Below are 26,664 nucleotides of genomic sequence, written 5' to 3' on the forward strand. Positions count from 1 at the left end.
ATGAGAGTGGAGGAGGGTAAGGGGACATTGGGAGGGGGGTAAGGGTAGAGGTCCTGCAAACTAGAATCATCAAAGCAATAAAACGCAGCGTGCACTGGCTGCGTGAAATAATGCAGAAACTATCTTCTATCCTATGTTAGTATATAAATCCAGACAATAGCTAGTGTGTACAGTGCCCTATCTATCTATCTATCTATCTATCTATCTATCTATCTATCTATCTATCTATTATCTATCTATCTATCTATCTATCTATCTATCTATCTATCTATCTCCTATCTATCTATCTATCTATCTATCTATCATGACTTTAATCCTAATTTTCATTTACAAGCCTCATTCACACCAGCAGATGTCACGGCCGCATTGCTAATTTGGAAGGTTATGAATATGGCGCTAATGTTAGGCTGAAATTCACACAGCAGTTTTTTTCACACAATGCACAACCATATCCTATTCTATCCTCATCTAGAATTTTATATATACCTCTAAATACATGCACAGATGCAACTAGTCTTCCTATAAGCTAGGGGGCAGCATCATAGTGTGTGCAGTGCGTGACTACTCCCAGCGTAGCGATCCCTCGATTCAGCAGCATCCCGGAGATCTAAGTACGCAGGCTTTTACAGATTACAATCCATATTTATGTCCATATTAGATCTGTATTTGTGGCAAGGAAATGGGAGCTGTATCTTCACAGCAGAAGACTCAGGCTAGGTTCTGGAGGACACCCGGTGGACCCCATTATAGTCTATAGGATCCGCAGGTTTCCGAAAGTCTCCATTATAGTCCCCTTTAGTCTCCATTATAGTCTATAGGGTCCGAGTGTGAGCAGGCAACTTTTGCTATTTTAGCGCACTGCCTCTTTGTCTTTCGGGTCCCCAAACAACAGAAAGCTGAACCCTAGTGTGAACCTAGCATCAGAGTGCCTTGACCACTATCAGGTCAGGGAATCATCTCAGTGCAGTGTGAACAGCACATCTAAACCATATCTTATCTACACTTATAGGCCCAAGCTGCAATACCAAACACAGCCTGTGAACAGGAGTGGCGCTGTTTTTTTTTTGGTTTTTTTTTTATCATTAAAGTTTATTGAAATTTTTCAAACAAATTTTAACACAATACACAAAAAGAAGAAGACAAAAAACAAAAGAAAGAGGGGGGAAAGGGGGGGGGCGAGCATGGGGAGTAGGAAAGAAGGCGCTGGAACGGAGCGAGTCTCTGAAATAGGAAACCAAAGGGCCGTTGTGGCGCTGTTTTTAATGAAAGCCCAAATTGAGCAGCTCGATCAACATAAAATGATAACTATCAAGGGCAGAATAAAATTACCATGGACCTGGAGCTGTGTGAACCTTGTGGACCCACCAGGTTAAAATTTTCAGAGGTTTATTATGAATGAATATTCATAAGAGTGCAAATTCTCAGTAAATTGCCAGGTCGGGTTTATACATCACACACCCAGGATGCTGCTGAATCGAGGGATCGCTACGCTGGGAGTAGTTACGCACTGCCCACACTTGATGCTGCCCCCTAGCTTATAGGAGGACTAGTTGCAGCCGTGCATGTATTTAGAGGTACATATAAAATGTTACTGTCACCAAAGGCCACTTCACAAGTTGGTGAGAGATTTGGGTGGCCATGTGCCTGGACAGTAACCTTAAAAATCCATATTATAATATGCTACTGGTAGTGATTGTTCCTCACTCCATACACGTTGCAATGGCTGATGCATTAGAGCCCTGATCAATGGGTATATAATGTGTATATAATGGGTATATCAGTCAGGGCTCATCTTGCCTGAACATTGGCCATTGCTATAGCCCATATTCTCCTGCCCAACATGGTCATGAAGGGATGCAAGTGTATGCTGGGCTGTAGAGGGAACTGTCCAACACCAAGTGAGTATCACACAAGGGTCCTATACTAAGTACTTGGTCCTGGGCCCAAAATGTACTGTGCATTACACAGCAACTCAACAGCACTGTGTATGGATTCACCTTTCAACACCTGATGGGATTATGTATATGCCTGGACATAAAGATGAGCCAACAAGCACTTATGTTACACAGGGCTTTCCTAGAGTCACCGCCATTTTGTTGTGCATTCACCAATATACAGTCACTGTACAAGATTTGGGGACTTGCAATAAACCTGTATACACATGCTCACAATACTGAACATAGAGCACCTTAGTAGTCGTATCCATGTACTATAGAAGCAGGATGCTTAGCTGTCCTTTGGGAACAGGTCTCTATGTACACTAATAATATTCATTGATCAGGTCCTAGTGCCTCTATTGAGACTTGGTTTACAGGACTATGAGAAAGCTGGGTAATATTTTTGATGGCAACTGATTGGGTACCATTCACACAAGTGCAGTTTTTTTTATTTCTTAGTCATCCATTTTTATCTGTTAGTGAATGGCTTTAAGTATCTGCATTGCTATCAGTAGATGACTGATGTAATGGCTGGTTTAGATCTTGTGTCTATGGCCGGCTTAGTGGTTACCCTTCTGGTTTTTGTTCAGCCTGTCTCCACCATCTTACACATCCTATGTCCATTTAGTTTTTCCCTTTTATCTCTGTTAACCCGCCATTGTTTGTTTTCCTAATGACCCGTGTCTGTTCTCATCTCTTATCACATCTTCTACTCCTTTCCAAGACTCATCCCATTCTTCAATCAAGCTATTAATATACTTAAGACAGGGAATTTGACCAAAGTCTTGAAAGAACCTAAATCTAAAAAAAAGAAAAGAATGCTTTATGTAGTTGCAATGACCATATCCTGCACTCATCATCCCCTTAGTACAAGATTTGCAAGACTTCTCTTGTGCTGCACATATTCTGTGGATTTCACTGCCCGGGACATTCTGACTTTCTTTTAGATTTTCTTAAGTTTTATCTATGTTTATTGGGGACTGCTGTTTACAGCATTTAGGATACACTTTACAGCATCTACATGGACACAATAATCTGAGGACTATAGGAGAGTTCTCTAGACATACTATGTGAACCTAGCATCAGAATGTCTTGACCACTATTAAGTCAGGGAATCATCTCAGTGTGAACAACAGATCTAAACCATATCTTATCTACAAGCTGCAATACCAAACACAGGCTGTGAACAGGAGTGGAGGCTGTAAATGGATGGTGCGCCGCCGATACACAGATGTCACCTTTGTGCTGCCTGTGCACCACCCGTGCTTCCGTGGCCCCTTTAATTCAAAGAATAGTAGCTGTGGAAGGAGGGCAGTAAGGACGGACAGTAATAAGGGCTGTTCCATATTTTGCATCCCAGACTCTGATAGTAAGTCATGGTCATGTGTACGGGCCCATAGAAATGAATGGGACGGTGTGCTATCTGGGAAAAATCTGGATAGCGCACTGACCATACATACGGTCGTGTACAAGAGGCTTAATGTAGGGCCCTATGTTAAATATTAAAGGGATTTATGAAGAGGTTGTATTATTTACAACTTTTTAAAAACTTACAAAATTTTTGCACAAGTCCACTCCACTTCTAAGCAGATTGTCAGGGGCACCAAGAGTCTAACCAAACAATATGTCATTACTATCCCTTTAAATGCGTCGTTTGCTGTGTCATGTGTGTCTATGACGTGTTTAGTGTGGTAGAAGAAATAAGGTCATCTGTTTGTAGTCCTGCTGACATATTAGAGTCATATTTAGTCATGTGTTTGTCCCCGGACTCAGCGCCTTGTTTACAATCTGCCGGATTAGCTCATAATGTTCATACAGAAATGAGGCAGAGGTGTCCTAGAAGAGCAAATAGTGCAGTATCCGTTTCTATGTTGACTCTTCCGCCTGTCAAATAACAATCTGGTAAATAATAGACCATTCACTGGAAAGGTGTAATAATAGTGGAAGATATAGTCTATGTAAAATACACCTAAAGAGGATGTGAAAACTATTAGTATCTACTTAGTACCGTATATACTCGAGTATAAACCGAATTTTTCAGCCCAGTTTTTGAGCTGAAAAAGCCCCCCTCAGCTTATACTCGAGTCAGCAAAAAAAAAAAAAAAAAGATAAAAGTTGTAAATCCCTCCTTTCCCTAGAATACATACAAAAGTGGAAAATTACTGTGAAACACAAACACATTAGGTATCCCTGTGTCTGACAGTGCCCTGTCTACTGAATATAGGGGATCTGCAGTGCTCCTGTTCCGGGAAGGGGTTAATAGGAGCACTGCAGATACCCTATATTCAGCCAGACTGAATTCCAAGTGGGGGAAGAAAAAACAGTCCTCAAGCTCAGGGAAGGGGCAGACAGACAACCAAAACACCTCCTCCCCTTCCCCAGCATCTACTGCACCCAAAAACTCCGACCATTTTAATTTTTGAAATTTTCCAAATTTTCCAGTAGCTGCTGCATTCCCCCCCCCCTCGGCTTATACTCGAGTCAATAAGTTTTCCCAGTTTTTTTGTGGTAAAATGAGGGGCCTCGGCTTATATTCGGGTCGGCTTATACTTGAGGATATACTGTAATCTACTTTTGGAGGGAAGCTCCCTAGAGATTAATGCCTAGTCATTAGATAAAAGAGTGTTTGACAGTCCCAGGTTACAAAGAATCCAGTTTTCGGTAAACTGTTGTCACCATGACCACAAAAGATAAGATAAGATAATCCTTTAATAGTCCCACAGTGGGGAAATTTCAGCATGTTACAGCAGCATAGTAATACAGATACAGGATAATACACAGTAATATATTACAGATGTAGACACACATACGCTGAGAAGAGAAGATATACTAGTAGTCCATAGCAGCTAAGGAACAGAGGAAGAAAGAAGGAAGACGTCATAATCATAATCATTAGTTTTCTGTGCGGAGTGATCTTCGCTTGGTCTGATGTAGATTATACAGCCTGATCATGGTTGGAAGGAAGGACCTGCGATAGCTCCTTCTCACACTTGGGGTGAAGCAGGCGGTCACTTACAGTGCTGCCAAGTCCCATCAAGGTCTCATACATGGGGTGGGATTTGTTCTCCAGCATGGAGGTCACCACAGACAGTATCCTTCTGTCACCCACCACCTGTACTGGGTCCAGGGGCTCCCCAGGACCGAGCTGGCCCTTCTGATCAGCCTGTCAAGTCTATTTCTGTCCCTGGTTGATATACTGCTTCCCCAGCAGGCCACACCAAAAAAGATGGCTGAAGCAACCACAGAGTTGAAAAAGGCCCTAAGAAGTGGCCCCTGGACTCCGAAGGCCCTCAGCCTCCTGAGCAGGTAGAGCCTGCTGTGGCCCTTCTATGGCGTCATTTGATAGGGGTTTTTGTGACGAGGCGTCCCCTATAATGGAACTCGGTGTTGTCATGCAAACTTCATAAGATACAGTCACAAGACTATATAGAATAATGCAATGTCTACTCATCCTGCGGATTCATTACTATTACCTAGGTCATGGATTATAGAATTTACTGGACTGTTTTTGTGGTTTTTATTCTTTAGATGGTAATGGGTGTTCTTAGTGATTGTCAACTGTAAAGAACAATAAAACAGTTCACGATGGTGTATAGCTGACGGTGGCCGCCATATATACATGTATAGAGACAACACATGCTCATTAAAATGAAAAGAATTTACAACATATAGCTAAACATTACATAACCGGTCCCGTAAAACAGCGTCAAACAATAAAGATGCGCAGAGGAGTTCAGAGGAGTTGTGGTGCTCTGAAGTGGGATTTTATAAAAAGTCATAAACCATCAAAGTGAACAAGTGATCAAGCACGTCCAAATATATGACCGGAACAATATACACCTGGTTATACGACACATGGTAGAAGACCCTTTGTAGCCCAAAAACTTGTACATGATGTGCTCAAATCTGAAATTTTAAGTGCAAACAAATACAGGTGAAGTGGACAATGTGATTTCTGTTAGGCTGCTCCACCATTAAAACTCAGACTACTGACGTTAGGTTCACACCTGTGTTCGGGTTTCCGTTTTTCAAGTCCACTCGGGGACCCTAAAAACGGAAACCCAATCCACATAAAAAGCGGTTATCTCTGTAAACCCATGGATCCCATAGACAATAATTTCCATGAGTGGAGGGCGAGGGTATACAGCTTTGTCTACCTGCGCGCTGCAGGCATTGATAGGATTATTCAGCCTCTACAGGAGAGTTTAATATGTACTAATATATACTTTTATAGCTGGTTGTGTTATTACTGATGGGATGCTACATACAGACAGTTAACAGCTTTCCTTATTGTGATCAGATATCTCTTTTTCTGTGTTGAGGACTTTTTAGAGGTATCATGCCCTGTATTTGCAGTCCTGCGTCCCTGCTTCTTCTATATTATGTTTTCTAGGTCTTTTTTCAGCTGTTTGCTATTTTACAGTTATTCCTGGCAGAATTATAGGTTAATAAACTAGTAGTAGTAGTAATGGATAGGGAAGGGGGCAGACTGTTCTGTACTGTACACACCCACAGCCTGAGAAATGTAAATTATTCTTCAGACATAAGGAGTCTATTAGTGGCAGAAACAAATGATAGGGCATCATGTATGAAGGTTTATATAGCCAGAGAACTGATTGTCTAGCAAACCCTGCACATATTTCAACCTTTCATGAAAACTCAGGTACCCTGTACGTTGCGATGCAGGTCTTCTATGGATTGGACTTGTTTTCTTACCACATACCTTAAATGTTTGATCTGATTGAGATCTTTGGAAGTCAAGTTGAACACCTTGAACTCTTTGTTATGTTCTTCAAACCATTGCTGGATAATTTACGAAGCAGCGATTCATCTGACCAGGCCACGTTCTCCCATTTCTCCATGATCCGGTTTTGCTGCTCACATTGGGCTCACTTGGGGATCCATTGTGGTTTCTTGTATTGGATGGAAAGAATAGAGTCGCGTAATAGAGTATTCGCTGACAGAATTGTCGGAAGAGTCTCCAATGCAGAATGTGAATATTACTTGTTCCTTTTGGTGAATGATCTACCTCCGACCACAAACAAACAGATCATAGCAGGGATTTATGTTACATTCAACAGTTAGTAAACCTATATTATCAATGGAACCCAATGAGCATGTGGGTAAAACGGTTGAAAGTGGGTCTGATATCTCCCTAGGAATAGGAACTTACTTCATATGAACACCAATTTTGAACTGAGCCTATACTCATATCTTTTGATGTCATCATGGGCGACTTTTGAGCCTGTTGCAGTAGAGATACAACCTTGTCACTGTTGATATGAGAATATTATGTTTGCTATGACCTACATGAAATGTAAAGATTCAGAGTTCTCAGTAGTTGATACCTTTCTTAATGGCTAACAAAAAATGCTGACATATTGCGAGCTTTCGGTATTGCTGCTAGGTTCCTTCATCAGGCTAACACGGTACAAAGATAAATTTTCCTTATGGCCTACATGCCAATAGTTCTGTCTTATTTTTTCACCGGTCATGGACACCGATCAGTTGTGCGAATAGATCCTTAATATTATATTGTATAACTGCTACCGTATGACATGCTAAGCCTGTGATAGTAATGTCATAGTAATGTGCCAAATAGGCTACAGACCGATGATACTAGGTTGACTGAAGTGTCATGGAGAAGACTACCATGCCATAGGTGATGTGGGACGATATGCCTGCTATATGTGATGTAACTACTAGTTTTTTGGGAATAAAAACTAATCCACGTACTCCAGACATTATATGCCACAGCATATGGTGGGTGAAATCTCGATACCTGAAAGGAAAGAACACAGCAACATTGGCAAAGTTACCACCGCCAAAAGGGTAGGTGAACCACACCGGAATAGGTTCTTAGGGCCCCTTCACACAGCGTAAGCGCTTGGCTCATTCCGAGCCATACACGCGAGTGCTTCTAAACACTTCCCATTCACTTCAATGGGAGCGCTCGTAAAGCCGGCTTTACGCACGCTCCCATTGAAGTGAATGGGAAGTGTTTAGAAGCGCTCGTGTGTACGGCTCGAAATGAGCCGAGCGCTTACGCCGTGTGAAGGGGCCCTTAGACTAAATTTTGCTGTTAAAAGGCCTTACATCGGTCTACAGTGAGGTTAGGTCTTCTAGTACAGAATTACACATCCTGAATTTGCCTACAATGTTCCTACAGTCAGGCAAGAGTTGTGGGAATATTCCTGATAATGATGTTTAAAGACAGGTAGGTGGAAAGAGTGGGAAGAATTCCACCAAGAAAAACACATAAGTATAAGTAGGTTAGCGTGCTCAAGACGGTTGTAGAAGTATAGGCCATAGAAAAGGATATTTCCTCTTTCTTTTGAAAACCACCTGGATAGGGACGATTTTTTTGTTGCTTGTAAATGAGGCGCTACATGTCGCTCACACCTGATTCACAAACATAATTTATGAGGGAGAAGAGATTTCAGAAATTGACGTGGCGCATGATGATCACATGAAGGAACACGTCCAGTCAGGTTAGATACTTGGTGTAAACTCCTTGACAATTTGTCCTTATTGCACCACAGCAAGTGGAATATGGAGAATAGGGCACCCATAGAGACCTAAAGGGAACCTGTTAGGGCAATATGGGATACTAAACCACCCACAAGTCCTTATGGATGGGGGTTTAGTGTCCCAAATCTCCCTGTTGTAAAGCCATATGTGCCCACAATAAAAATAAAAAAGCTCCTAGCCGTTCTTCACTGAGGCCAGAGGAGGACACGTAGGCTTTGATGCGCATGTGCCATACATCTGGTACAAGCGCAGTGAAGGTGGGATATAGAGCCTGAGATTTACTTAAGAACTGCGCAGACACTTGAAGCACCAGAGAAGAGTCCAATGAGATTCAACGAACTCATCTCTAGGTAAATATAAAGGTTTTTGGGCACAGATAGCTTTGAAACAGGAAAGAACCTGTGGTTTAGTGTCCCAAACTGACCTTACAGATTCTCTTTAAAGAGGACCTATCTTCACCTCCACCAATTCTAGCTGATTCCATCCTTTAATAGGTGCTGCTCAATTGGTTCCGGGCAGTTGGAATTTTTTCTCTAGCCCCCACCATTCCTGGACAGTTAGTGCAGTTAGTTTTGGTGCTCGATTTGCTAAATACACTCTGATGTCAAGTGGGTCGTGTCAGGCAGGAATAGACAAGGGGGCATAATTCTGAGCTCTGTGTAGCTATGGTTGGAGCCTTGTGTCTTGCCCCTTTATCTACCTGGCACAGTTGGAACCAGAAAAATCCCAACTGTTCCATTATTGGGGAAGGTGCTTATTGAAGGTGTTAGGAGTATTTAGCTTCTTTAATTTCTATTTTTCTTACCTGGGGAGTTTTTGGCTGCGCAGTGTCTGGGGTGGCATCCTGGCGCTGCGGGGTTGTCCTGTCGTGGGTATTGGTGCACACCTTCTGACTTGCACGTGCGCACTGATGGTAGGCAGCTTCATCTCCTGGTTGATTAGTCTGTCCTCCCATTTGCACCTGGGAGGAGTGGTCTCTACTCTGTATTTAAACCCATGCCTCCCATGGTTCTGTGCTGAGTGTCGCTTTTACAGAGCTAGGCCTTAGCAGGAGGAGTAGGTGGTGTTCTGGGATAGAGGAAGTTCCGTGGTTGATTTTTGGGAGGTTTGGGTGAACGAGTTGGTTTGTGTGTTTTCCCTTCTGTGTTCACCAATCCTCCCTCTGTGTATAATTGACTGTGTGAGTGAATTGCCTTATCCTTTGATTTCTACTCAGTTTCCCTGTGTTTGTTTCCTAGTGTATGGTTCCTTCCCATATTGGTTTGGGGGAATCCTTTCCCACATTTTTCCTGTGTGCTGCTTGTGTTGTTAGTCAGCGCACACCCTTGTCAGTCCCTGTCAGTAGCAGCTTCACTTGTTCGTTAGGGGTGACCCCCTTTAGTCTCCAGTCCCTAGAGGTCTTATAGGGCATTCCTTCTCCCACTTCCCTCTAGGCCTACGGAATCAGTGAGAGAGGAGCTGTCGGGGTCAGGCTTAGCCTGAGTACAGCCGACCCACACCCGTGAGGCAGGGACCGGGATAGCTAGTGGGAGTAGTGCAGGGCGAGATTCCCTACTGCTATTCCTTAGCCCCGTTGCAGCTACCTGGACTGACATAACAGTACACTCAGCCGGTAAAAAAAAAAAAAAAAAAAAAAGGTTCGTTTGCATTATGACGGACCTGAAACAGTTGTACCAGGCGGTGCAGCAGATTTCCACTGAGATGGAGGGGATCAAGCTACGAATGGATGCCATCCAAGCTTCTGGCGTATCTCAAGTACAGCAGTTGGCTCAACACACAGCCTCTCAGGTGGAGGGCATACAGAGGCAGGTGAGTAGCGCCCCTGTGGGTCGGCCTCTGGAGCCAAAAGTCAGCTTACCTGAACCCTTCCGAGGTAAGAGGTCAGATTTTTTCCGATTTCAAAAGGACTGTCTTTTGTATTTCCGGCTACGGCCGTTTTCCTCCGGTTCTGAGGTACAGAGAGTTGGGATTATTATTACTTTATTGAGAGATGATCCCCTCATCTGGGCACATTCGTTACCAGCCGACTCAGCTTGCTTACTAACTGTAGAGGCGTTTTTCTCCACAATGGGGTTACTGTATGACGACCCAGACAGGGTACGCACGGCTGAGTATAACCTACGACGTTTGGTGCAAGGGGATCACGCTATAGAGAAATATTGCACAGAGTTTCGTAGGTGGGCAGCAGAAGTACACTGGAATGACCCCGCTCTACTTAGTCAGTTTGAGACAGGGCTCTCGGACCAGGTTAAAGACCATCTAGTTTCTCACCCTGTTCCGGGAGATCTAGATGAGGCCATGCAGCTGGCAATTAGGGTTGGACGGCGCCTCCGGGAGCGTGGAGACAAGAGTCCTGGGGGGCTTAGCCCTCCTCAATTCTCTGTTTTTAGAGAGGACCCGGGGGACCAACCCATGCAGATTGGGGCCACTGTGCGAAGTGCAAGACCCAAGAGTGAAGGGTCCCGCACAGTACGCTGTTTTGTGTGTGGAGGGATGGGACATGTAGCAAGGGTATGCCCCTCCAGAGAATGGTTCGCCAAGGAGAGTAATAACCCCAGGTCTATTGAGGGTAAAGGGAGAAAACCTACTAAGGAGGGAGGTGTGCATATTTCCTGTACTCAGACTGCCGGGTTGACCCTTGAAGGATGGGTAAATGGGCAGAAGTGCCGGATTTTGGTTGATTGTGGTTCGGCAGTCAACCTTATTGACTCAGAGTTTTGTGAGCAATTAAGGGTGAGTCCTTTGGTCTTGGAGTCTCAGATACCGGTGTGGGCTATTGATAAGACCCCTCTACAGCAAGCTGTCATCTCCAAACAGGTGGAGGGTTTGGAGTTTATTGTGGGTGGCCACAGGGAAGAGATTGACTTGTTCTTGTTGTCTAAATTACCAGCACAAGTAGTTTTGGGGTGGCCCTGGCTGAAGCAGCATAACCCTATTATCAACTGGGAGACCGAGTCAGTAGTTTCTTGGGGGCAGGGGTGTAATGGTCGATGTCTGCCCATATCCGTTATGTCTTTGTCTATAGACAATTTGCCTCAAGAAATATGTGAGTTCAGGGAGGTCTTTGAGGAAAGGGCAGCCAAGACATTACCACCACATCGCACCTATGATTGCTCGATTAAATTTATACCTAATGCAGTGTTACCCAAGACAAGGTTATACAATCTCACTATTCCGGAGAGGGAGGCGCTCAAAGAGTATATTGAGGGGAGTCTAGAGGTGGGGCATATTCGCCCATCTAAGTCCCCAGTAGCAGTGGGGTTTTTCTTTGTAAAGAAGAAAGATGGAGGGTTGCGCCCTTGTTTGGATTTTAGGGAGATTAACAAAATCACGGTGCGGAATCCCTATCCCATTCCGTTGATCTCGGATCTATTCAGCCAGATTACGGGAGCCCGCTGGTTTAGTAAAATAGATTTACGTGGGGCGTATAACTTGCTGAGAATCAAGAAGGGGGATGAGTGGAAAACAGCGTTTAACACACCCCTAGGACACTTTGAGAATCTTGTGATGCCTTTCGGTCTAACCAATGCGCCTGTGTTTTTTCAGAATTTTATTAATGATGTACTAAGTGCCGTCATAGGGAGGGGGGTTGTGGTCTATCTGGACGATATACTCATTTACACCCCGGATTTGGAGACTCATTGGGAGAGAGTGAGAGAGGTTTTAGATCTCCTGAGGGTTAACCAATTAAGTGCTAAGCTGGAGAAATGTGTGTTCGCGGTCAATAAATTATGTTTCCTTGGCTATATCCTATCGGACAAGGGGTTCGAGATGGACCCTGAGAAGGTCAGGGCAGTCTTGGAGTGGCCGCGACCCGAGAACCTAAAGGCGGTCCAACAGTTCTTGGGGTTCTCCAACTATTATCGCCAGTTTATCAAGGGATTTTCTGAGGTTGTGAAACCTATCTCGGACTTGACTAAGAAGGGGGCTGACTGTGCTAAGTGGTCGCCAGAGGCGCTAGCTGCGTTTGAAGAACTGAAGAAGCGATTCTCGTCCGCTCCCATTTTGAGACAGCCGGATGAGAGGTTGGCCTTCCGAGTGGAGGTGGATGCCTCCTCGGTGGGGGTGGGAGCAGTACTTTCTCAGGAGTTCGAGGAGGGTACGCATCCCTGTGCCTTCTTTTCTAAGAAATTCTCTGCCTCTGAACGGAATTATGACATCGGAGATAGGGAACTACTAGCAATAAAACTAGCGTTCGAACATTGGCGTCATTTCCTGGAGGGGGCCAGAAGGCCAGTCCAGGTATTTACTGACCACAAGAATTTGATTTATCTTGGGTCGGCGAAGAGATTAAATGCACGGCAGGCCAGATGGGCTCTATTTTTTGCGCGGTTCCATTTTAACGTGACTTATGTGCCGGGTTCAAAGAATGTTAAGGCTGATGCTTTATCCCGGTATATGTCGACTGAGGAGGAACGAGAGGCGCCTGCCACTATTCTTGGGGATGGAGTGGTGGTAGCAGTATTGGGCGCGAAATTGGAGAAGGCCTTGATCGAAGCGCAACACGCTGCACCTTCCAAGATACCTAGAAACAAGCTTTTTGTCCCAACTACTCTCCGACAAAGTCTCCTGAGGGAGTGTCATGAGTCGGTTCTTGCTGGTCACCCGGGGGTTTCAGAGACCATGAGATTGGTGTCTAGGAATTTTTGGTGGCCAGGGTGGAGTAAGGAGGTCTTGCAGTTTGTTCAAAATTGTTCGGTCTGTGCAAGAGCCAAGGCGTCGCATACCCGTCCCCACGGTCTTCTACATCCATTGGAACCTCCTAAGGCACCTTGGACTCATCTGTCTATGGATTTCATCACGGGCCTTCCGGTGTCTAAGGGTTTCACGGTCATTTGGGTAGTCGTTGACCGCTTCACGAAAATGTGCCATTTGATCCCGTTTTCCAGGCTGCCATGTGCCAAGACACTATCTGAGGCGTTTATTAAAGAGATTGTAAGGTTGCATGGTCTTCCTGAGGAGATCGTTTCAGACAGGGGACCGCAATTTGTGGCTAAATTCTGGCGGGCTTTTTGCAGTAGGTTGGGAGTTACACTGTCGTTTTCCTCCGGGTTTCACCCAGAGTCTAACGGACAAACAGAGAGGAAGAATCAGGATGTGGAACAGTTTTTGAGGTGTTTTGTTCGAGAGAACCAGAATAATTGGGCTGCCTTTCTCCCCCTGGCAGAATTTTCCCTAAACAATCATGATTCCAATGCCACAGGTACCACACCTTTTTTTTGCTCCGGTGGTAGACATCCTGTTTTCGGAGTATTTTCTTCCATTTCTTCCCCAGTTCCGGAGGAGGAGCTATTTTCTAAAAAGCTGCAAGGGGTATGGTCCTGTATCCGAGAGAATCTGGTGCGGGCGTCGCACCAGGCTAAGGTCCAGGCGGATCGGAAGAGAGGAGAGTTGCAGTTCTTCCCTGGTGAGATGGTTTGGTTGTCCACCAAGAATATCAGGTTGAAGGTTCCTAGCAAGAAGCTGGGTCCCAGATTTGTGGGTCCTTTTAAGATCATCAAGATGGTAAATGAAGTGGCGGCGCAGCTGCAACTACCTAAAAGGTGGAAGATAAACCGGGTCTTCCATGTCTCCTTGTTAAAGAAGGCCATGAAGGGAACGTCTCCAGTTAAGGTTCCACCAGTTTCTGAGTCCGGGGAGTATGAGATATCCCGAGTTCTGCATAGCAAATATGTTCGGGGGAAGCTACGGTATCTGGTGGCATGGAAGGGATACGGTCCTGAGGATAATTCTTGGGTCCTGGAGTCGGATGTGTCAGCTCCCAGACTCGTGGAGAAATTCCACAAGGAGTTCCCGAAGAAGGATGCTCCTAGAGAATCCGGAGTCTTCTCCTTGAGGGGAGGATCCTGTTAGGAGTATTTAGGTTCTTTAATTTCTATTTTTCTTACCTGGGGAGTTTTTGGCTGCGCAGTGTCTGGGGTGGCATCCTGGCGCTGCGGGGTTGTCCTGTCGTGAGTATTGGTGCACACCTTCTGACTTGCACGTGCGCACTGATGGTAGGCAGCTTCATCTCCTGGTTGATTAGTCTGTCCTCCCATTTGCACCTGGGAGGAGTGGTCTCTACTCTGTATTTAAACCCATGCCTCCCATGGTTCTGTGCTGAGTGTCGCTTTTACAGAGCTAGGCCTTAGCAGGAGGAGTAGGTGGTGTTCTGGGATAGAGGAAGTTCCGTGGTTGATTTTTGGGAGGTTTGGGTGAACGAGTTGGTTTGTGTGTTTTCCCTTCTGTGTTCACCAATCCTCCCTCTGTGTATAATTGACTGTGTGAGTGAATTGCCTTATCCTTTGATTTCTACTCAGTTTCCCTGTGTTTGTTTCCTAGTGTATGGTTCCTTCCCATATTGGTTTGGGGGAATCCTTTCCCACATTTTTCCTGTGTGCTGCTTGTGTTGTTAGTCAGCGCACACCCTTGTCAGTCCCTGTCAGTAGCAGCTTCACTTGTTCGTTAGGGGTGACCCCCTTTAGTCTCCAGTCCCTAGAGGTCTTATAGGGCATTCCTTCTCCCACTTCCCTCTAGGCCTACGGAATCAGTGAGAGAGGAGCTGTCGGGGTCAGGCTTAGCCTGAGTACAGCCGACCCACACCCGTGAGGCAGGGACCGGGATAGCTAGTGGGAGTAGTGCAGGGCGAGATTCCCTACTGCTATCCCTTAGCCCCGTTGCAGCTACCTGGACTGACATAACAGAAGGATGAAAAGAGCTCAAGTTGATGGAGTGAGGAAAGATCCTCTTTAAGGTGGCCATGTAAATTAGACACAAGTTGGGTATACCTGCTGATTTTGTTGGGACTGGACTGCAAGGTTTTGTTCCCATATATCCAGTCATCCATTGCTTTTCTCTCCGACATTGTAGAGATTTGGGCAAGTGTACATCCATAACTGATCCCACTATTTTTTATGGATCATTTCTGGTATAAGGCTGGAGGTTTGGAGGCTGGACAACGTTTTTCTATCTGGCTATGAGCACCACAATGGTGCACAAATATTATCAGTTGCGTCCGGCTCAGGCATTAAGCAAATGCCCGACACAATTAATATATGTGAACCCAAGCACAGGTGTTGCCTTTAGTTTAATAGGATTATCTGATGTGCCCCTTTAAACATATAAGATCTTGTAGAAGTGATCGGGGAAAAGGACTGCACAATTTTACTTACAAGGAGGCGATGAGCCCGTCATTACATTGTGTCCGCTTCAGATCAGCCCCACAAGAAAAAACAGATTTCCTTGAACTTGCAACACTTTGTTGACACTTAGCTGATGTCTGTAGGGCTCTACTGACACTTAAGACACAGTATTGGCACTTAATCCCTTAAAGACACAGTAGTTTTCAGTTTCTGCATTTCATTTTTACCTCTGCACCTTCCAACAGCTATAACTTTTTAGTCTTCTGCTTACAAAATCATGTGAGGGCTTATTTTTTATGGGACAAAACATACTTTATAATGGCATTATTTAATAATCCATACAATGCACTTTGAAGCTGAAAATTTCAGAATGGAGTGGAATTGGATAAAAAAGGCACAAAATTTCTTTCCATCGGCATACTTTCATGTATAATATGGTATAAGGACTCATTTTTAGTAAGACGAGTAGTAGTTTTTATGAATGTCATTTTGGGGAATGTATGATCACTGTATTGAACAGTAATCCAAATATATTTCAATATATTGTTAAATTCATTCACCGCCTATAGTAATGAAAGGCCTAGGAACCTTTAGTAGGCTCCTGTCATAATAACTGATTGTCGCCCTCTCATGCGATTCCCAGGGGCAGGATCTTTTCAGACCCCTGAGTATAATGATTGAAGGCCCAGGGGAGGGGAGGTTAACATCAAAAACACTATTACTTACCTTTCCTGGCTCCAGAAAGCTTCAGGCTTACTTGTTTGATGTCCTACTTGTTTGATGGGGCATAATAATGTGTACAGGGGCCACTATGGGGCATAATACTGTGTACAGGGGCCACTGTGGGGCATAATACTGTGAGAAGGGACCACTATGTGGCACAATACTGTGTACAGGGACCACTATGAGGCATAATACTGTGTTCAGGGGCCACTAGGGGGCATAATACTATGTGCAGGGACCACTATGGGGCATAATACTGTGAGAAGGGATCACTATGTGGCACAATACTGTATAGAGGGGCCACTATGGGGCATAATACTGTGTTCAGGGGCCACAATACTATGTGCAGGGACCACTATGGGGCATAATACTGTGAGAAGGGACCACTATGGGGCACTATACTGTGTACAAGGGCCACTAAGGGGCATAATACTGTGTGCAGGGGCCACTATGGGGCATAATAGTGCATGCAGGAATGCGCGGGGGGGAGGGGGGCAGTTGGTTGGGGTCATTGGGGAAGAAGGGGGAGGGTGCATGTAAAAAGTTCACCACGGGGCCCCACCATTCCTAATTACGCCACTGGACTAGAGCTTTTTAGCTCCTCCATGGTCCTAACATGAGGCCCTAGCTTGCCACCTATCAATAATGAGTCCTACTATCCCCCTCTTCCGAGCCTCTTCTTTGCCTTTTTACACTGTCTGGATTTTTACTTCTACCGGACGGAAGGTCTCTCCTTAAAGACAACCAGTCGCCAGATCTGCAAAGCCCAATCTGGTCTGGGGTGCTTTTACTCTGAGCATTTTGGTGTTTTATTATCCAATCTGTTCAGCTATTCCACAGATATAAGCCCTTTTATTGTTTACTATTCCTGTTTATACAGAGCTAGTTTAGTATCAGGTCATCACATAATAGTTGATCCTTGCTAACATTAAATGTATTTTTAAAGGGATGGTCACTTTTTATTACAATCGGTGACTTGTCTGATATCGCTAAGTACCCTATAAATACGTGTCAGCGACGAGTAATGAATAAATATTAGGGATAATGGGACGTTACCGTATAATAGTCAGCAATAGGGAGACAAATAAGGAGATAAGTAGTAATATTTGTTACTTTACTCTATAAAGTGTAAGAGATGGATGAAGAGACTGCAGTGACGGAGTTAATAGCGAGTCTCGCCCTGACTACTTGTATCACATAACACAGAGGTATGGCGGTGTTTCTATAGTAGAGCTGAGGTTTCCGGCCTCTCTGTTGCAACAGGTCGGGTTTATGACCAGGGTGGACTAGATCCCTTGTAGTTATAGTAACATCAACACAGTCGTCCTCGTCCTGCAGCAATGAATCCGAGAGACGAGAATGGCTCAGCCCCCTTTCGTATTGCACACAACAAACAGGTATATACATATATAAATCATGATTTGATATTCACCGGGATGTATATGAGACATATCCCATATATTACTGAAGACTGAAGTAGATAACTGGTTCTGATGTATCATTAGTAACTCCTTTATATAGCCAGGGCTATGTGTCTCAGAAGGTTTGGGGCAGGGGGTCTTCGGTGGACTGGGTGAAAAGTCAAAAGAATATATACAGTACTATAAAAGGAGCCAGCACAGCCGACATGGCGCTCATAAGACATGGGGGCCCAGTTGTAGTTGGTCCTAATCCATTTGCTCCTGGAGGTGTAAGAGTATGTTCACACCTGCTCCTGGACTCCATTAGGGGATTAGGTCACCGAATCTGCTTGAGGCTAGGGCACCACGGGACGATTCACAGCGCTAAAGTTCCCCGGGAACACATCGCGGTTCTTCCCACAGCGCTTTGAACAGAAAGTTCACATAGTTTCCTCCGCGGACTTTCTGTTATCATTATATCTACGGGAAAGCCGCCGCCATAGATATAATTGACATGCTGCGATTTCCAAAACCACGTCGGTTTTAGAAATCGCAGCGTGCCCGCGCTGCGTTTTTTAACAAAAGGTGGGCATGGAATTTGCATGAATCCCATCCACTTTGCAGCTACTGTAAAACGCCGCAGCATATCCGTCCCGTGGGGCCCCGGCCTGAAGCAGGACTTTTTTCTCCCCATTTTTCGGGCAGAAACTGAGTGGAAACCCAGCAGACCCCATTATAGCCTATGGGGTCTGTGGATTTCTGTGGGTAACCGCTTTTTAGGCAGATTGGGTCCCAAGTGGACCCGAAGAACGTAAACCTAAACGCAAGTGTGAACCTAGCCTAAGAGTATGATAACAAAGAGGACATGCAGAAAAAAATCTATGTCAGGTTTTTGAAGCAAATTTTGGAAGCATCATTGGAAAGTGGTTTTTGACACTTTTCTTGCAGTGGTATAGAAACAGGTTTTATGAAGCCATTTTTTGCACACAGGGGCCTATTTCTTAAAACCGGACACTCGGGGTGTTTTTTAATGCCTCGATTCACCCGCCTGGAAATATGGCAGAACAATGTCACTGTCTCCCCCTGAAATGAATGGGAGGATATTCATATATAGAGAATAACGTATAGAGAAGCATTGACATGTACTGATGTGAACAAAGTACTTTGGTTGTGATAGAAAGTCCTATTCATCTTTAAGACAGATCAGAGCAACGGACTGAAAATGAGCAGATGCCACCCTTGCCTTATAGTATAGAGTCTATGACTTATTCAGTAATATAATGGGCACATTGTTGAAGACTGACCCCCATTTTTGTGTATATGCATTTCCAGTTATGTGAATGAAGTGTCTTCGGAGAAAACCAGGCGCCTGAGGGATAATAACGTGGCGCGATATATCATGTTTACCTGCAGAGGGCGACCCTCCACATTACTAGCAGTGGTATTAACATGTACAGTACACATTTTCACATGTCACTTTTCGAGGATATAATAATGTATGGAATTTACTACACACAGATCAGATTACTAATAGGACTTGTGAAGTTGGGGATTTATGTGAGAAGCCAAACATTTCAACTTTTTGTTATCAGAATAACCATCGAGATAAGGACTTTGTTATATCATAAAATAATCATATTTCATGCACAATCTGAACTTGCTGAACTTGTATATGAGATGCCTGTGAGTAAGTGGTAAGAGTGATACAGGCCACACAGGTAATATAATGGTGCGGGAATCTGAGGTTGACCTCAACATGACTTGTGCGGACACCGCAAGGAAAAAACACGGACCCCATTATAGTCTATGGGGTCCGTGTGCTTTCATAAGCTCACCGCTTGTCAATGCGTTCGGTATTCCGTTTGGGGGGTTCCCATGCGGACTCCCCAAATGGAATACTGAACGCAGATGTGAACCAGGCCTTACTTACCGCATAACAATAGTTTGTTCCACACCTATTTCTATTAGTCTGTCACTTTATTAGTAGCCTGCAGGGAGGACGGATGTGACACTTGTGACCTGACTGTTGGAAGGTGACACGTTGTACAACACAATGAGCTGGAAGAAATTAACGGAATGTCATGTTGTTTTGCGCTGCGCCATTATGGAATCTAAAATGACTGTCCAGTGTTATAGTCATATTGCATATGACAGCAACGCTAAATCTCATATTCAGCAAAATATCCTATCCCTAACAGTAGTGACTTGTGACTTTAAAGGGATTCTATCATTATAATCCCTTTTTCAGGTTATATCAAGTCAGAATAGTCTTAAGAAAGGCTATTCGTCCCCTACCTTTATAATACTGCCCCCGCCACCATTCCGTTGATATACCGTTTTTTTCCAGTATGCAAATGAGTCTCCAGACAGCACAGAGGGCGTTCCTCCTGTGTTTTTTTCCATCGAGCCTGCGTTCGAAATCTAAATTCCGCGCATGCGCATTCTACCCAAAGTCCGATGGCAGAGCCGACTGAACACGTCTGTTTGTCCATTTTACCGTAGCCACTTACACGAGTGTACTGTCACAATAAAATGCCCGACTTTTGAGTCTCCATATTTTGTTTGGGATCAAACAGTACCAAAAAAAATTACATGTAAAAATTCTGAAGCATCCTAGGGTCCCATTCACACATTGGAAAATGAAAAAAATTTGAGGTGGCCTGGTGCCTCAGGTTCCTCTTCACTTTCCGAGCCTGTGCATCCCATGGTGGAAACCACCGGGGATTTACTTGTCGAAACAATGATGGAGGCTCATGATAGAGGTTCTGTAGCTGAATCTTCTACAGAATCCATGGGAAGAAGTTGCAGGGCGCTTACTTTTTTGGTCCGGTCTTCCCATTGAATACGCAGAGACCTCCTCAAAATCAGCACGAAATTCTTTCCTGTGAACTTTGGAATAATCCTAGCAACAGTTTCAAGAACTGATTATAATGGAAGCCATGACACTGCCATTACATAGGCAACAACCCATCACCAAGGGACGTCTTTGACTATAATGGAGTCCTTTGGGGCCTTAGAGTCCTTTCTAATTATACATGCTGCAATCTTTTTATCATGAGGAATGATGGAACCCACCAATGCAAGTGTGAACAGAGCCCAACCATTTGTGGTTCATATTCTTAATCCTTCTTCATCTACAGAATATTAGTGCTACATATGACATACGTGTTCCACGTACACATACAATTAGTACATTGAGTGCTGTATTTTAGGACACGGTACATTGATAATTGCATTATATGACAACTCTGTCAGGTAGACCAAGGGCCTCCTTTAGAAATGTCGGGAATGTGAAGAAAGGTGTTGCTCGGCAAGTCTGATCTTATATAGTCAATTGTCTATACGGTAAGTGACAAGAGGAATACTGTTAGAAAAATATGTTCGTGGATTTAGCAAATTCCACTAACTAGTAAAAAACATGTTTTTATAGATTAAAGGGGTTGTGACAAGTTTACAGCTCATCATCTATCCTGTAAATCCGATAAGGGGGTCTGACTGTTGGGCCTCCCTAGGATCGCAAGAATGGGATCTCTTGTACCCATTCAATCAAGCTCGGGTTGGCCCAAAGGTGAGCCAGGATGAGCCCCCAGCCATCCAACCATCCACTCCCTGTACTGTAATAACTGTAGGCAGTATACAGCACCTCAACCACCGTATACATCCATATAATGATCTAGGTAGATTATTATATGAGTTGTCATGAAAAGTTGAAATATGTGCAGGGTCCTATGACTGTATAAGCCTTCATATATGATGTCCTATCAGTTTTTCTGCTGCAAATAATCACAGTATGGCTGAAACACATTTTACATTTCTCTCTCAGGCTGCAGGGGTGTACAATAAGGAATACTTCCCCCCAATTACCAATCCATTATTGATACTGCTTTGCCATACTGCCAGGAGTAACTGTACAATAGCAAACAAACAGCTGAGAAAATTCCAAGTGACCAAAATATAGAAGGTCCAAGAACACTGTAAATAAATGACAAATACATGAAAAAAAAACCCAGAAAAAAAACACATTCATTGCTGCCTGTGAATAATATCCAATCTTTAATCTGTAACACAAGCAGTCAGTAGTAGGCACAAGTACATAGAAGACTTTTCTGAGGGTGCATTCACACGGAGTAACGTGCAGCGTGACCTTGCACGTAGACGCCATATGAGATTTTGAGCGCTGTATACGCTCCCATTGATTTCAATGGGAGCCTGGATCGTATACGCCGCGTTAACACGCAAAATCACGGCCGCAAAATAACACGGTGTATACGAGACTAACTCCCATTGAAATCAATGGGAGCGTATATGGCGCTCAAAATCTCACACGGCGTGTACGTGCCAGGTCACACGGCATGTTACTCCGTGTGAATGCACCAATACATTGTAAGCTGAGAGATGTGCAGAATGTTCAGTTCTTAGCACAGAGCAACTGTGTGTAACCGCTGTCCCCTGTCAGTATTCCTGTTACACTTGAAACCCCCACCTGTCCTTGCCACGGGGTGTCCAGTCCACCATTGCTGGCACTAGTGGTCTTACCTATATGACACTAGGTAGTGCAAGTCAGAACTACAGTTGAGTGGACTGCCTGACCATGTAGAGCCTAAGGCCAGACAGTCTACACGTCATTGCAAGACGTACTTATTGTTCATAGTGATTATTGGCTAGTTCTTCTATGTAGGTAATCCACACATCTCCATACATACAGTATGTGCCCCGTAGTCAGCTGGAATCTGCTAAATCCACTAGTCATACATGTTCTTGTCATCGCTGATTGACAGAAATTGCTTTTTGGTTCACTAATCCCTAAAATGGAAATGTTCCCATATGAAACCTGATAGTGAATGGTTCATTTTTACCTTGCACATTATATAGAGAATACATTTTCTTCTCACACGGCCGAGTGACCTTCAGCACATTTAGCATAGTCTTAGCGCGCGTTTACTCCAACATCGTAAGGCTGTTTGCACACTACAGTCTTGGCCAGTTTTTTGCCCTTTTTTGATCCACGGCTGACATTGACTTCAAAAAGATCAAAAACCTGCGCCAGGCTGAGGCCCCACATTGCAGAAATGCAGCATTTCTGTTGCACCCAGCTTCTGGGCACAAGAACCTAAATCTGCACATGACCACGGGTCTATCTCGGTATCATCGCTTGTAATATCTGTCACTTTATTTCTGTCTACTTTAATTTGGTTGAAAACTTTTTTTGACACTTGCGGTATGTGTGTCTGCTTCAGGCCAATAGTAACTGGCAAAACAAAGTGACTGTGCTCGGCAATGACTCACCTGCAAAGCGTTTGTCTGCAGAAGCAGCAGATGGATCCTGCACTATGATGCTGAGAGGCCCCATGGACATGAGGGAATTCTGGCTAGAAAATCAGGTACATATATCCCAGCCGGAACCCATTCTAGAAAATTCTTGCATTGTAATGATCTATGATATTGGGAGTTCGGCTTCATTGTATACAGTATAGTACAGGACAGAAGAACCACGAGGAGGAGGAAGAGAACCAAGAAGGACTCCTAGTATCATAGATTATGATGATGGAAGGAGTCCTGGTCTCCTGGATGGGTTCTGTCCAGGAAATTCGGCTGACGTATGGACCAGATTTTCCAGTCCAGATTCCCCTATGTGAATGGCGCCTAAGAGTGCCCTCTCATGTACCAATTTCTACAATTGAAACCCATGTCTGCTGCTTTTTTTGGCATTTTTTTAGCTGCAGTTTGCTTAGTGTGGTATACATGTTACACACATACAATATATACACGTTACACACATAAAAACACATTAACGACATAAATTCACATACATTACATACACAAAAACATTACAGCATCCGATGACTCTCTTCATCTTCTACTCATCCCAAGTCTAGGCAGTGTCATGTTACAACAGTGGATGACAAGCTCAGGCTGTTGTAACTTTCTGCAGGAGAGGGAGGGGGAGACAGAATCGACAATAAACTCAGGCTGTTGTAACTTTCTGCAGGAGAGGGAGGGGGAAACAGAATCGACAAGAAACTCAGGCTGTTGTAACTTTCTGCAGGAGAGGGAGGGGGAAACAGAATCGACAACAAGCTCAGGCTGTTGTAACTTTCTGCAGGAGAGGGAGGGGGAGACAGAATTAACAACAAGCTCAGGCTGTTGTAATTTTCTGCAGGAGAAGGAAGGGGAGACAGAATTGACAACAAGCTCAGGCTGTTGTAACTTTCTGCAGGAGAGGGAGGGGGAGACAGAATCAACAACAGCTCAGGCTTTTGTAACTTGCTGCAGGAGAGGGAGGGGGAGACAGAATCAACAACAAGCTCAGGCTGTTGTAACTTTCTGCAGGAGAGGGAGGGGGAGACAGAATCGGCAACAAGCTCAGGCTGTTGTACCTTTCTACAGGAGAGGGAGGGGGAGACAGAATTGACAACAAGCTCAGGCTGTTCTAACTTTCTGCAGGAGAGGGAGGGGTAGATATAATCTGTAGGGAATCCCTGTGAATAAAGACAGAGTTTTCAATGAAATGGAAAGACGGCGCTCTCAGGTCACAACAGGATTTTATTCAAAAAGACAATGATGCACAACGCTAAAAAATCGCCGCGTTTCGGGCACACCTGCCCTTTCTCAAGTGCGTAACTAATTAGAAAATAGATAAAACAAGTATTCACTTCAACGTTTTTTTGGCCAGAGAAGCACTTAGGCCTAAGTTAAAATATACAATGAATTCAAAAAATAATACATGATTTATAAAACAATAGTAAAACAAATCTCATATACCAACCTTATCATTTAAAATATAAAAAAATCTATATATACATAATAACAAGTAAATGTGCCAAATCATCTCAATCTCATGATAGAAAGCCATTGCATATCAAACACTGATCGTTAGCATGCATCATTGTGTTGTTATTTATATCAATGTGGCTACCAATAATCCCTAGTTTACAACTACAGCAAAAAAAGGGGGAGCATAGAGAGTCTTACCTTCACACAAAGCTCGGTCAGTCTGGAAGATGTATACAAATTGTATGCCGTGTGCTCCTAGGTTTAAATATAGTGGAGCTCGTTTGGCTCCCTACTAGAGATGAGCGAACACTAAAATGTTCGAGGTTCGAAATTCGATTCGAACAGCCGCTCACTGTTCGAGTGTTCGAATGGGTTTCGAACCCCATTATAGTCTATGGGGAACATAAACTCGTTAAGGGGGAAACCCAAATTCGTGTCTGGAGGGTCACCAAGTCGACTATGACACCCCAGGAAATGATACCAACACCCTGGAATGACACTGGGACAGCAGGGGAAGCATGTCTGGGGGCATAAAAGTCACTTTATTTCATGGAAATCCCTGTCAGTTTGCGATTTTCGCAAGCTAACTTTTCCCCATAGAAATGCATTGGCCAGTGCTGATTGGCCAGAGTACGGAACTCGACCAATCAGCGCTGGCTCTGCTGGAGGAGGCGGAGTCTAAGATCGCTCCACACCAGTCTCCATTCAGGTCCGACCTTAGACTCCGCCTCCTCCGGCAGAGCCAGCGCTGATTGGCCGAAGGCTGGCCAATGCATTCCTATGCGAATGCAGAGACTTAGCAGTGCTGAGTCAGTTTTGCTCAACTACACATCTGATGCACACTCGGCACTGCTACATCAGATGTAGCAATCTGATGTAGCAGAGCCGAGGGTGCACTAGAACCCCTGTGCAAACTCAGTTCACGCTAATAGAATGCATTGGCCAGCGCTGATTGGCCAATGCATTCTATTAGCCCGATGAAGTAGAGCTGAATGTGTGTGTTAAGCACACACATTCAGCACTGCTTCATCACGCCAATACAATGCATTAGCCAGTGCTGATTGGCCAGAGTACGGAATTCGGCCAATCAGCGCTGGCTCTGCTGGAGGAGGCGGAGTCTAAGGTCGGACCTGAATGGAGACTGGTGTGGAGCGATCTTAGACTCCGCCTCCTCCAGCAGAGCCAGCGCTGATTGGCCGAATTCCGTACTCTGGCCAATCAGCGCTGGCTAATGCATTGTATTGGCGTGATGAAGCAGTGCTGAATGTGTGTGCTTAGCACACACATTCAGCTCTACTTCATCGGGCTAATAGAATGCATTGGCCAATCAGCGCTGGCCAATGCATTCTATTAGCTTGATGAAGCAGAGTGTGCACAAGGGTTCAAGCGCACCCTCGGCTCTGATGTAGCAGAGCCGAGGGTGCACAAGGGTTCAAGTGCACCCTCGGCTCTCCTACATCAGAGCCGAGGGTGCGCTTGAACCCTTGTGCAGCCTCAGCTCTGCTACATCAGAGCCGAGGGTGCGCTTGAACCCTTGTGCACACTCTGCTTCATCAAGCTAATAGAATGCATTGGCCAGCACTGATTGGCCAGAGTACGGAATTCGGCCAATCAGCGCTGGCCAATGCATCCCTATGGGAAAAAGTTTATCTCACAAAAATCACAATTACACACCCGATAGAGCCCCAAAAAGTTATTTTTAATAACATTCCCCCCTAAATAAAGGTTATCCCTAGCTACCCCTGCCTGTACAGCTATCCCTGTCTCATAGTCACAAAGTTCACATTCTCATATGACCCGGATTTGAAATCCACTATTCGTCTAAAATGGAGGTCACCTGATTTCGGCAGCCAATGACTTTTTCCAATTTTTTTCAATGCCCCCAGTGTCGTAGTTCCTGTCCCACCTCCCCTGCGCTGTTATTGGTGCAAAAAAGGCGCCAGGGAAGGTGGGAGGGGAATCGAATTTTGGCGCACTTTACCACGCGGTGTTCGATTCGAACATGGCGAACACCCTGATATCCGATCGAACATGTGTTCGATAGAACACTGTTCGCTCATCTCTACTCCCTACATTCCTTGGAGTGTTGCCAGATGGTGCGATTCAGGTTGGAGAACATATATGTCCGCGCAAAATATTAAAGCTACACAACAATGTGCTCTAAGTTGTAGCACATAT

The sequence above is a fragment of the Leptodactylus fuscus genome, chromosome 7 (assembly GCF_031893055.1).
Source record: "Leptodactylus fuscus isolate aLepFus1 chromosome 7, aLepFus1.hap2, whole genome shotgun sequence".
Taxonomy (NCBI): domain Eukaryota; kingdom Metazoa; phylum Chordata; class Amphibia; order Anura; family Leptodactylidae; genus Leptodactylus; species Leptodactylus fuscus.